General features: G+C 39.0%; 1 protein-coding gene across 1 annotated transcript in view; it reads right to left on the bottom strand.

Moving 5' to 3' along the window:
- Positions 1 to 10,751, bottom strand: part of atp5mc3a (ATP synthase membrane subunit c locus 3a) — a 287,504-nt gene that overhangs the window by 175,422 nt on the left and 101,331 nt on the right. The gene's annotated exons all lie outside the window — the stretch shown is intronic.

Below are 10,751 nucleotides of genomic sequence, written 5' to 3'. Positions count from 1 at the left end.
CTATTCAATGATGAATATGGCAGATCAGATTTGTGAGAATAAAAACAAAAGTAGAAAAAAAAACAAGATTTGACATTGGAAATGATGCAACGATGGATGTGCGTGTATTTATCCCTTTGCGTGTGCGTGTGAGAGAGAGAGAAAGAAAGAGGGAGGGAGCAGTTCATCCTTTATTGCTCCTGGAGAGCCATTTCAAAGCTCATTAATCAAAAACTCGTCGCTTTCAGACTCCTCGCTGATCCCTCCTCCTCCTGAACAAAGCATTTGCATTCCAGATCCAAGTAACACATTTCAAACCGAGCAGCCACAATCTTTAATGGTGGGGGAGCTTTAAAAAAAAAAAAATCTACTGTGTTCACATTTTCTGAGATGATACAACCTCGGATTTAAGAGCGCGTCAAGGCAAATACAATGCAAATCAGTGACTTTATCACCACAGCCACACTAAAAGTTATTCCTTAATGTGTCTCGTCACTCAAGAATAATCGTAAACCCCTAAACAACATAAAGCTTTAAAGTTGATTTCATCTCATTTTATAATGAATTTATTCCTGGATTTCTAGCTTCTAATAGGCCACAAATCATCTCAGTGTTCAGAGGAAGGCGGCCATTTTAACCCTGGGTGAGCTCTTTCTTCTTTCATCTACCCCCCCTCCCCCCCCCCCCCATGCAGCTCCTGCACCGAGTCATTCATTGAGACAAAAAAAAAACAATTGAAAATACATTTAATATTGAATCAAACATTGCTTTAAGAAGAACTAGATGCACATATTGGATATGTAAATAAATGATTCATTATTTTTTTCAAGCTAACCTATACTCTTCCACATGATGATGAAAATAGGTTTTTGTGGACAATTACATCTCGGGCTGGAGCAGCAAATTAAATGGAGTTATCCTGACCCTCTGATTGGTCTTTAGCTCCGAAAAAATTCAACAATGTGACTTCCAAAAATATGTTTTACCACTTTTTGAAATAGCAGCAGCATAGTTACTTTGATTATAGCTGCTTTGAAAAAAACACTACTTTAATAAGCGGTTGTGGAAAATAATTCTATCTTGCATTGCAGGGGATGTCATTTTGTAAACCTGTTTGAGGTAATGCTAAAAAAAAATTGTTGCAATTTAATAACAAGTTAATCATAGCCATAATAAATAAGTAAAGCAACAGCAGCTTCGTTGGAGCAGGCAGTGCAGCAGTGAGCTTGATCCTGATTGGATAAAAGCAGAGCAGGCCACGCCCACTCAGCCTGCAGAGTAATATTAACATTTGGGAGAGTAGCCTACTGTAGGAGAACTATTAATGAAAGAGAGGTGTTAACAGCCATTGGCTCTTCTATACACAGGACAGAGGCAGCCGGTTATTCAATTAAAACGTTTTTTTCAGGTATCTTTTGTAATTTATGTAGTGATTATCGATAAAGAGCTAACAGCGAGCCATCTTTTCATTCAAAGTGTTTGAAGTAAAAGAGGTGCAGTCACAGCTGCTGCTTATATTAATTTATAGGCTGCAGGATGAATATATTCCCACTGCAACAACACAAGACAATTCTTTCATCAGACCTCGGATAAAGTTGGTGTGCACAGAACATATCGCGATGGTTCCTCTGTGAGAGCATTCATCTCCATCCCAAGGGCTCTTATGTTTCTACACGCACGGGAGAAGCAGGAGTTTGTGCAAAGCGTCGCAGAAGAAATTAAGATGAGGTAGAAAATGTCTGGTTTTTTACTTTTATTTAACGCGTCCTGTCAAACGAGGTTATTGTGGATTATCATCGGATCAAGACTGCATTTCACAACAAAGCAGGTGATGGAAGTGAACGGAGGAAGGATTTTCAACTCAACAAAATCTGACAAAAACTATGAGGACTATTTCAGATATAAGCGTGGAGCAGAAGATGTGAGAGGAAAGTGGGTCGCAGGAATGCCTCGGTTTTATAACAACATCCCTTAAAAATCATTTATTTCATAGAGCAATAGTTTGTGTGTTATCGTGCTGCTATCTCTGAAACTGAAGTAGCCTACTGTTAAGTGCAGGATTTATTATAGTTGGTGATTTAAATGTAATGTAATCCAACAGCCAATTCACAACTACCTTAAATACTTGAAGTTGGTTCAGTTTGATGGAAGCTTGCTATTAATTAATTTGCCACCTTTGTAAGATGATGATAAAGTTAGTTTACATTTCTGTGGAACATGTGCACGTTTACTTATTCACTTTGATTCAATTTGCATATGTTATGTCTCTTCCAGTCTGAACAACAAAACCATTTTAATGTAAACTCAATTTAGTGTTTAATTCCATTCCTACATGTTTCTATAGATAACAGGATGTCAATGTTAATATGAATGACATTTCTCACTGTTATTATGCCATTGAAAGTTGATAGATTAAACTACCAGTGACTCATTGAAATGTTAATGTATATATATTAATAAAAGAGAATGTATTGTTACCTGATATAATGTATTCTTTGTTTAAATAAAGGACTTAATAAGCCTTGAAATTGTGTGTTTTTGTATCTTATTGTCATTAACTCATCCAAACTATTAATTCAAGAGACATGAGAGCAAAAAGAGCTTCTTGTTAAATTCTTAAGGTGCAATCACAGTGCACATTAAAGGGATTATATAAATACCCATAATTCTATTTCAGTCCATTACACTGACACACAGTATCCTATTTCTTTCCTGGTTTTGTGTTGATGTTCAGTCATTTTTCCATATCAGACACAAGGAGGAAGGAGAACTGATCTGTATCACACACGCTGACCATCTGTAAATACTGACAGAAGATGTGAATGTTAGAGGACACCGTTGTCACAAGCCCTTCCTGTCCTCTGGCCCCTGCTGTCATTAAGGATTCAGAACACTGTGTGCAGATGAATGAGCAGCATCTGTGATGTTTGCAAACTTATAAACACAGCATTTTTCCTTCCAAAAGGAAATCTACAGAATGGCTACATCTCATCCATGCATACTTAACATTTGTGTGCAATGGGCTACAACTGTCCTTCGGTTGGTATATTATTAAAGAGGACATGTCATATGGCAAAAGGCTGTCCACACGCATATAGTAAAGTCAAATGGTCATTAGGTAATTTGTTTATTAAATACTGGACTCCATCCATGGGAGAACAACTGAATGATAGTGTTGCTGTTCATTCTGCATGGTCATACTCTTTTCCAGTCTCTATATGACCCATCATTACAAGTCAGCATTCACCTATTCAAACCAATGTCTACAGTGGCTGCCATACAAGGTGCCACCAGGGAGATGCCCTTCTCCACTCAAACAATGTTGACTATAACATTAGGAGCAATTTCTAGAACAACAAAAAAAACACAACTAAAGCAACACTGCATTTTTTTTTACAGAAATCTACTACAGGGCTACATCTGTCCTTTTGTTGGTAAATTATTAAAGGGTGCATAATGTGGGAAAAGGCTGTCCACATTCACATAGCAAAGTAAAATGCACATTAAATAAATAGTTTGTTAAATACATGACTCTATCTAAGTAACAAATGCCTGATGTAGGGTTGCTGTTTATTGTGCATGATCTGGTAAATGGGCATGCCATTTTCCAGTTTCTATGACCCCGCATACAAGTCAGCATTCACCCATTGGCACACAGAGGCTGCCATACAAGGTGCCACCAGGGAGGTTCACTTTATACACTCAAACACATGTTGACTATAACAATAGGAGACATTTCTTCAAAAAGATCCACAACTAAAGCAACGATAAGCTTAAGAATTCATCTTTACCCTGCCAGCTCCCACTCCCCTGCAGCGGACAGAAGTGGATTTCCAGTGAGATGTAGTAGGTGGTCCTGTGTTTTGCCTTAACAGCAGGCTTATGGGTACGTTTGCAAATATAAGGAGGGACCACAAAGCAAGATGAGGATTTATTGAAATCTAAAAATCTGAATCCTATACTTTAATACGTTAAGTTTTTAAACACCGATTCACAAAACACTGCAGAGAATAACTGTAGCTGAGGATCCTCCCTACATTGATCACGTATGTTGTCACAGAAACTGATGTGCGTGGATTTATCGCAGCTCTTATGTGTTAGTGATATTGATATAATTGTAACTATAATAAATGACTCACTCCTCTGGGTATGATTTAGAGGGCTTGGCCAAAAGGCTCTTCTCCTCCTCCTTCCTCGTGTGAGAGATAGCTCACTGGTGTGAGGAAACCTGAAGTAACTCATACATTACCCCAGCCTTGACTACAATGCTCTGGTAGTCTGTATCAAAAAGTATTAGTGCCTCTACCCTTTGCTGATGCTCATATGGATTTCTTTCACGGCATTTTCTGTATGAAATTATGAGTGAATAAATTGCATCTTCATTTATCTTCCAAAAGCCCTTCTGTGGTGACTGCGATACTCAGCTCTCAGCGCTTTACATAATTATATTAGTCTTCTGCTACACCACAAAATTGATTGCCCAGGAAAATGAACCTGGCTTTGCTATAAATTACACCTATGGATCATAAGAAATGTGTTATTTTGTTTAAAATAGTACCTAATATAATTAGAGCTCTAATTCATGGCAAGCTACAAGTGTGCCTATTACAGTAACAGGGTTTGGAATTTAATCTGTCTGCTGGATAAAGAATGATCCTGTGTGGTTTTCATTTGTAATCCCAGACACATTATTTCAGTAAAATAGTCTGTGACTTTTAGATATGAGAGATGGATTGTTGAATGAATAAGTATATTCATAAGTTTCTGAATTAAAGTTCACTATTCATTCATGAAATGTGTGTCCTATGTAACTTTTCCCTCACAGTGGACGGAAACTGGACGCTGCTTAGTTGGAGGTCTTACCTTTGCTGAGGATGTGAGGTAGATCTCTATCAGTCTGACACACAGGATCTTCACTGGATGGCGTACACTGTGGTCAGCAGAAATAATATCCTAAAGGAAAACTCACTGTAGAGAAGATATATATCGTAAATATCAAAAATGGCTTGAGTATGGCATGAAAATCAATAGAAATGCTCATCTAAAGGATGTGGCGGATGATATTTTCCTTATTCTCAAATCCAATAAAAAAACAAAAACAATGTTTGTATGTCTCTCTAACATATTTTACTTTCCCTGGCTTTGGCAATAAGCCTCAGTCGATTTGTTCCTACTGAATATGTTCATCATTAAATACCAATGACACATTATAGTTCCTTTCCTTAAACAGCTGGTACTGTGTATTTTAGGAAATGTTATTCAACCAGGAGTAAACAGCACATTGTTTGGACTATTTTCAGCGGCGGATTAATACACATTTGCTCTTTACAGCAAACGTATTTACAGAGGTATTATAGTACTGTAAGTGTGACTGAATTCAACTGCATGGCAATAGAGCGAGCGTGTCACCCAGTGCAGTGGTGTGTCGCTGATGTGTTTTTAATAGTTTTCGGACAACAACAGAGGAATAATATAGATCAGACATAAGGGGGCAACTAATTAGTTGGTTCAATTAGTTGTTGGTTTTTGTCTTTTCATGGAATTTCTTGAAAATAACAAAAATACAGAATATCGCTCGAGGTATCATTATCAAAAGTGAGCAATTTGGCTTTGTTTTGGGTTGAGCACACATAAGAGATTTCAAATATTAAGTGTGAGAAAGGATGTTCTTAAATCTTAAATGGTAACCTTGTAACACAAATCCTCTTCAAAATCAGTCTTACCAACACAGCTCGTAGTAGACTAGCATATAAGCTTATTTCTTTAAAGGAGTGTATACCTACTTATATTCTGAGTATAACTTAAAGACTCAATACTGACCAAGATGGGTCAGTCTTTTCTTTAACTGCAGTCTCTAATTCAGCATTTTACTTCACAAATGACATTTCTGGTAATCTCATTTCTTTTTTAGACAAGGCAAATTGTTCCATTTTGAAAGAAACATACAGGGAGTTTTCCTCTTGGTGCTATCCCCCTAACCATCCTCATTGTAAATGTTAAATCTCAGCATGCTTTGCCTCAATGTGAATCTTTCATTTCAAAATAGCTAAGTGCAAAGACACATATCCTACCCCTATTGTTCTCCTTACCTACAGCCCTCTGCATCACAATCTAAAACCCAGGAGCTCCGTGGCAATGTGCAGGGTTAAGTAATTCTGCACCATTGAGAAAGACATTTGATTTCATTTGTAGTGTGTCTTGCAGCGGGTGGAGGTGAGCCCACCTTTGGCTGCGGGAGAAGTGAAGCGGCACACATATCTAGTGTTGGGAGACACAAAATTGACAATGCATTTATCTTTGAATAATGTAAATGTCCTGAGAATACGGTGGCACTGGTCCTGGTGTGTCCGCCGAGGGCGCGGGGCTGTCAGACTCTGAGCTCCCTGGCCCTGCTGCAGCATAATGTGCCCCGCGGCCCCCCTGGAGCATCCCGCCGCTCGTCTCTGCTCCGCCTCAGGCCCACATTCCTGCTCCGGCACACTGCACTAGCTCCCCTCTTAATTTACACTCTGCTAGGAGAGGGAGTCGATGCAGAAAAGCCTGCCAAGAAGAATCTTATCGGCTCTCCCTCTTTAAAGGTGAGGTAGTTTAAAGAGCACGATACATCGAATAGAGGTAGCTGGATGATTCCTGCACATCCTGTCTGCTCATTTTATATAATATTTGTTTATCTACATGCATTACGCATACAATATAAGCTGTATGATAACATTACACATTTCTAGTGTTTGAACAGCTTCTATTATTTTAAGTAGTATTTCAATGGTCTTATGAATACTGTAAGTTATTCTGTCCAAGAAATGTACGGCTTGGTGACTAAAACACGTGTGGTTTAAAATGGATTGTTCCTGGCAGGCTGACAGTGCTGTTCAGTGAGGCAAAGTGCCAGTAAATTGTTTGTCTTCTGCAGTGCTGCCCTATAATTCTTCTGGGAACCAATGGCATTGTGTTTGCCAAAGAGAATAATGATAGATGGGATGAAATCAAACTGGAGAATTTTGGGATGCACTCTGACCACCAGGTATAATCTGAATACATTTGTGTCCCCATGCAGGAACAACGGCAGCAATTGTTCGTGCTTCTGTCTGCCCTGCCTCTTTTAATAAAACAGATTTTATATAGATGAGTTTGCAAGTACTGATTAATATATAACACACATTTCTTAGACAACCATTCCAATCCTGAACGGTTTAATGTCTGCATTGAAAACCTTTACATTCATGCATTCACGGCTATGTGTATCTGCTTCCCCAGACTATATATGTTGGGAGCATTGAAGCATACTACGCTGCATAAAGCGCTGGCTCGTAATGTCTCCAGTCATGAGGAGTAAATGTAAATGTGCAATCTGCCTGTTCAAGTGTCCTGTTGGCCCAACAACAGGAGCGGGTCCCCATCTGTTCTCTCTCTGGATTGCCCAGACAATACATTTCCCCGGCCAGACCTTCCCATTTGCTGGAGCAGAGGTTTCCCAGCCATTTCTAAGGTTACACTCAGGGTAAACGATCCCACCATGTGCTCACAGTTCTCTGATTGGAAACTAGTTAGTCCTTAGTTGCAGATAGAGTTGGGTTAAATCTTTGCTGCTGAGTAATATTTAAATGTGCTGCCCTTGGCTTCCAGGCCCTTTTGTTGCTGTTGCTGCAGTTCCACAGGATGCGAGCAGCGAAAGACAAGCGTGGCTGTCAGTGGAGTGTGATTTGTTGCAAGTCCAGCCTTGCCAACTGTGAGGCACTGAGGTGTGACCAGAGAGATGCCTAACATCTCCAGTTGCCTTAGGGCCAGCCAGTCAATTACACAATACTGTCTACCCTGAGCAATGGGATGTGCTCAATAATGGACCAAAGGCAAAAAGAAAACACATCGTTTGTACCATTTTACACCAATGGCCACACCATTACTAGAATATTCTTGGTCAGATATTATCGTAGTGCAGCCCTGGCTCCTACAAAATTACGTTCCAACTAATAGGCACACTCGATTATTTTTCAAGGGAAACGATATTTTCTCAAGGAATACGGTTACAGTTTTATGGAAGAGGATTAGGGCCACATGTCAATGTTTCTTTGAGATCAAAAGTGAATTTATTTTTGAGTTCTGAGATTAAAATCCATTGTCTGAGATTAATGTCAGAATTATGAAAAAGGTCAACAAATCTTTTTTTCCTCAGAATTCTGACTTTGATCTCACGTCCAATAAAAAATCCACACGAGGCCCTACTTCTCTTCCAAAGAGATAACAAACATGGTTAACATTGAAACAAAAGAAAAGTCCAACAAAAATACTTGTTAAGGTTTAGACATCGTTGTTTTGCTTAGCATAAATACGTATGTTATGTTATTAAAATTATAGAACTAAATTATTCAAAACAAAATTCACAATACATTATTTTCATGGGAACTTAACCTTTAGGAGACCAGGTTGTATTATGTCATATAACGCATGTGGGTGGTTGCAATATAATGATAATTGGTACTGTTTGTTTAAGCTGTAGTTGCATACGTTTTGAACAGTCTATCTCCAAAGAGTAACATTTGGGTTACTGGTGGACTTAACTGTTTATGAGGACCATGTGTGGGGAAACTCCAAGAGGGTCCTCCTCGTTCAAAGAAACCAGCCTCTCCTTTGTGAGACTATCGTGTGGATGCAGATGTGCTTTTTGTTGGAACCTCGCACCTCATCCATTACCCTTGGCCTGCCAGAGAGATAGTGAAGAGTGAATCCATTCAAAAGGAAAGACACAGCCTGCTGCTCAACTGAACTCTCCGTGAACTAGGCTCAACAGTGGGATCCATGCATCAAAAAAAAGTGATTTCTCCTCGCTGCTCTGGCCTGTGTTTCATACAGATTGCTACTATCAACACGTACAGCATCCTCATGTATCAATCTGTCAATCTGATATTCTTTTGAGGACTGTATCTGTCTCCAAAGATTCAATAGAGACTAAGTCTGAGCTGGGAATCTCATGAGTTTCTTGTCATGTTGAATCAAGATTTCCCTGTGCAGTGTGTGGAGATGTATATCTTCCTAAACAGCTACAGTGGGACACAATGGTAACAGTGATGTGGAATCATTTCATTAAAACGCTGAAGCAAATTTTCCCCAGGAATTATTAATATACAAGATAACTTAACATACTTGGTTAGGATTTTCATTCAATCTTATTTCATTATATTATTTAAAAGAAAGGGTTTGATCATAAAGCATTGGTGTGAAGATTCCTTATGTGTTCCCTCCATCTGTGTACAAAGAAAAACCAAAACACATGCACAACATGATGTTCTTAGGTTGTTATGTATGTTGTCCGGAAATAATGTTTCAGTGTAGAAATAGTGACGTTTTTAGCTTTAGCTATTAGAAATTGCTCATGAGAGATAGAGATAAAGGAAATTGAAAGGTTGACATTTAGTACAAATAAAAAGCCTTTTTTTTTCTTGTTCAGTAATGGTACTGAGGCTCTGGCACTATTGACATAGACCTTGGGTTGTTATATGAAAAGTCCATGGACACAATTTAATTTCTGTCAGCAGTCAGGCTCCACAGCCACAATGGATTTCTTTTATGCCCTAGCCTCTGACTCTCACCGAGCATCTGTGTGAGCTGCAAACACAGTTTCTGCACAGCCTGTCCCCTCCTCCACCCGCTGCCTCTGCCCTTAAGGTGCATTTCATCCACATAGAAAATGAAGTTATATCTGAACTTCGACCAATAGTCTCGCTAGCCCAGGGGAAAGCACTGTAAGGAGCTCGCCTTAGTATGACCAGGCAGCACAGACTGCACACGAGTCCATAAATCTCTTTCTGGTCTACAGTGCCTCTAATGACTGCATACATAACATAAATATCTCCTCCAAGTATTGCTGATATTACATTTGCTGTTTCTTTGAAAAAAACTAATAGAAATTATGTTAAACTTCAACAATTCTAAAGTGATTCAGTACAAAGTTGCTTTACTTATTGCTGTAAATTCTTCAAGCTCTTACATCTTTCATGTCTTGTACAAATGAAAAGGATCCCACATGGAGCTACATCCTCCGACTTCTTGTCCTAAACAGAAAGTTGGGATCTGGAATATATCCAAAAAGCTTGCTCATGAAAAATGTGTTGCTGACAAACCGGGGGCAGTAACTCTTGAAAATGTGAGTGTTTCCGATCCTAATGGTAGGTAGCAGAGCAGTGTGTTCATGGCTCTTTTGCTTATGGTGACTGACAGCACCCTAGTCAGGTCTGACTGACAGGAAAATAAATGACACAATTTTCTACTTGGGAAGTGCTGACATTAGACTTTGAGGATTGGAATAATGGAATTTTGTTTAAAAGGGTCTCATGTACGGAGCTGTTTCCTCACTGTGAATCTGTGCATAGAGCAACCCCACATAATATTTTGTCTCATTGAGCATAAGTATCTTGCGCTCCATGTATTCAGAATCTGACCTGATTTAAACTCCCAGGTAAGCCAACCACTGCTTTCTGACTTCTTATACACAACATTGGGGAAAACCTGCATCAGGAAAAATGAAAATGCAAAAAACATGAGTTTCATTAGGGTCTCTAACTTAAGAGTCTGGTCTCCCACCTAGGGCGTACAATTCCAACACTATAGCAGAAGGCGTCAGCGTATTGATTCTATCCAAAGCTTATTTTAACACAAACCATCATTTTTTCTAATCCTCACCATGTTGTTGCCTAAACCTAACAGAGTGGTTTGGTTCCCTTTATTTAACCACAGCATTACATCATGTGTTGCAACGTTAACAACGGACAAACCAGCTG

This window comes from Notothenia rossii (genome assembly GCF_949606895.1).
Source record: "Notothenia rossii genome assembly, chromosome: 2".
NCBI lineage: Eukaryota > Metazoa > Chordata > Actinopteri > Perciformes > Nototheniidae > Notothenia > Notothenia rossii.
This window is presented reverse-complemented; position numbering and strand designations above follow the sequence as displayed.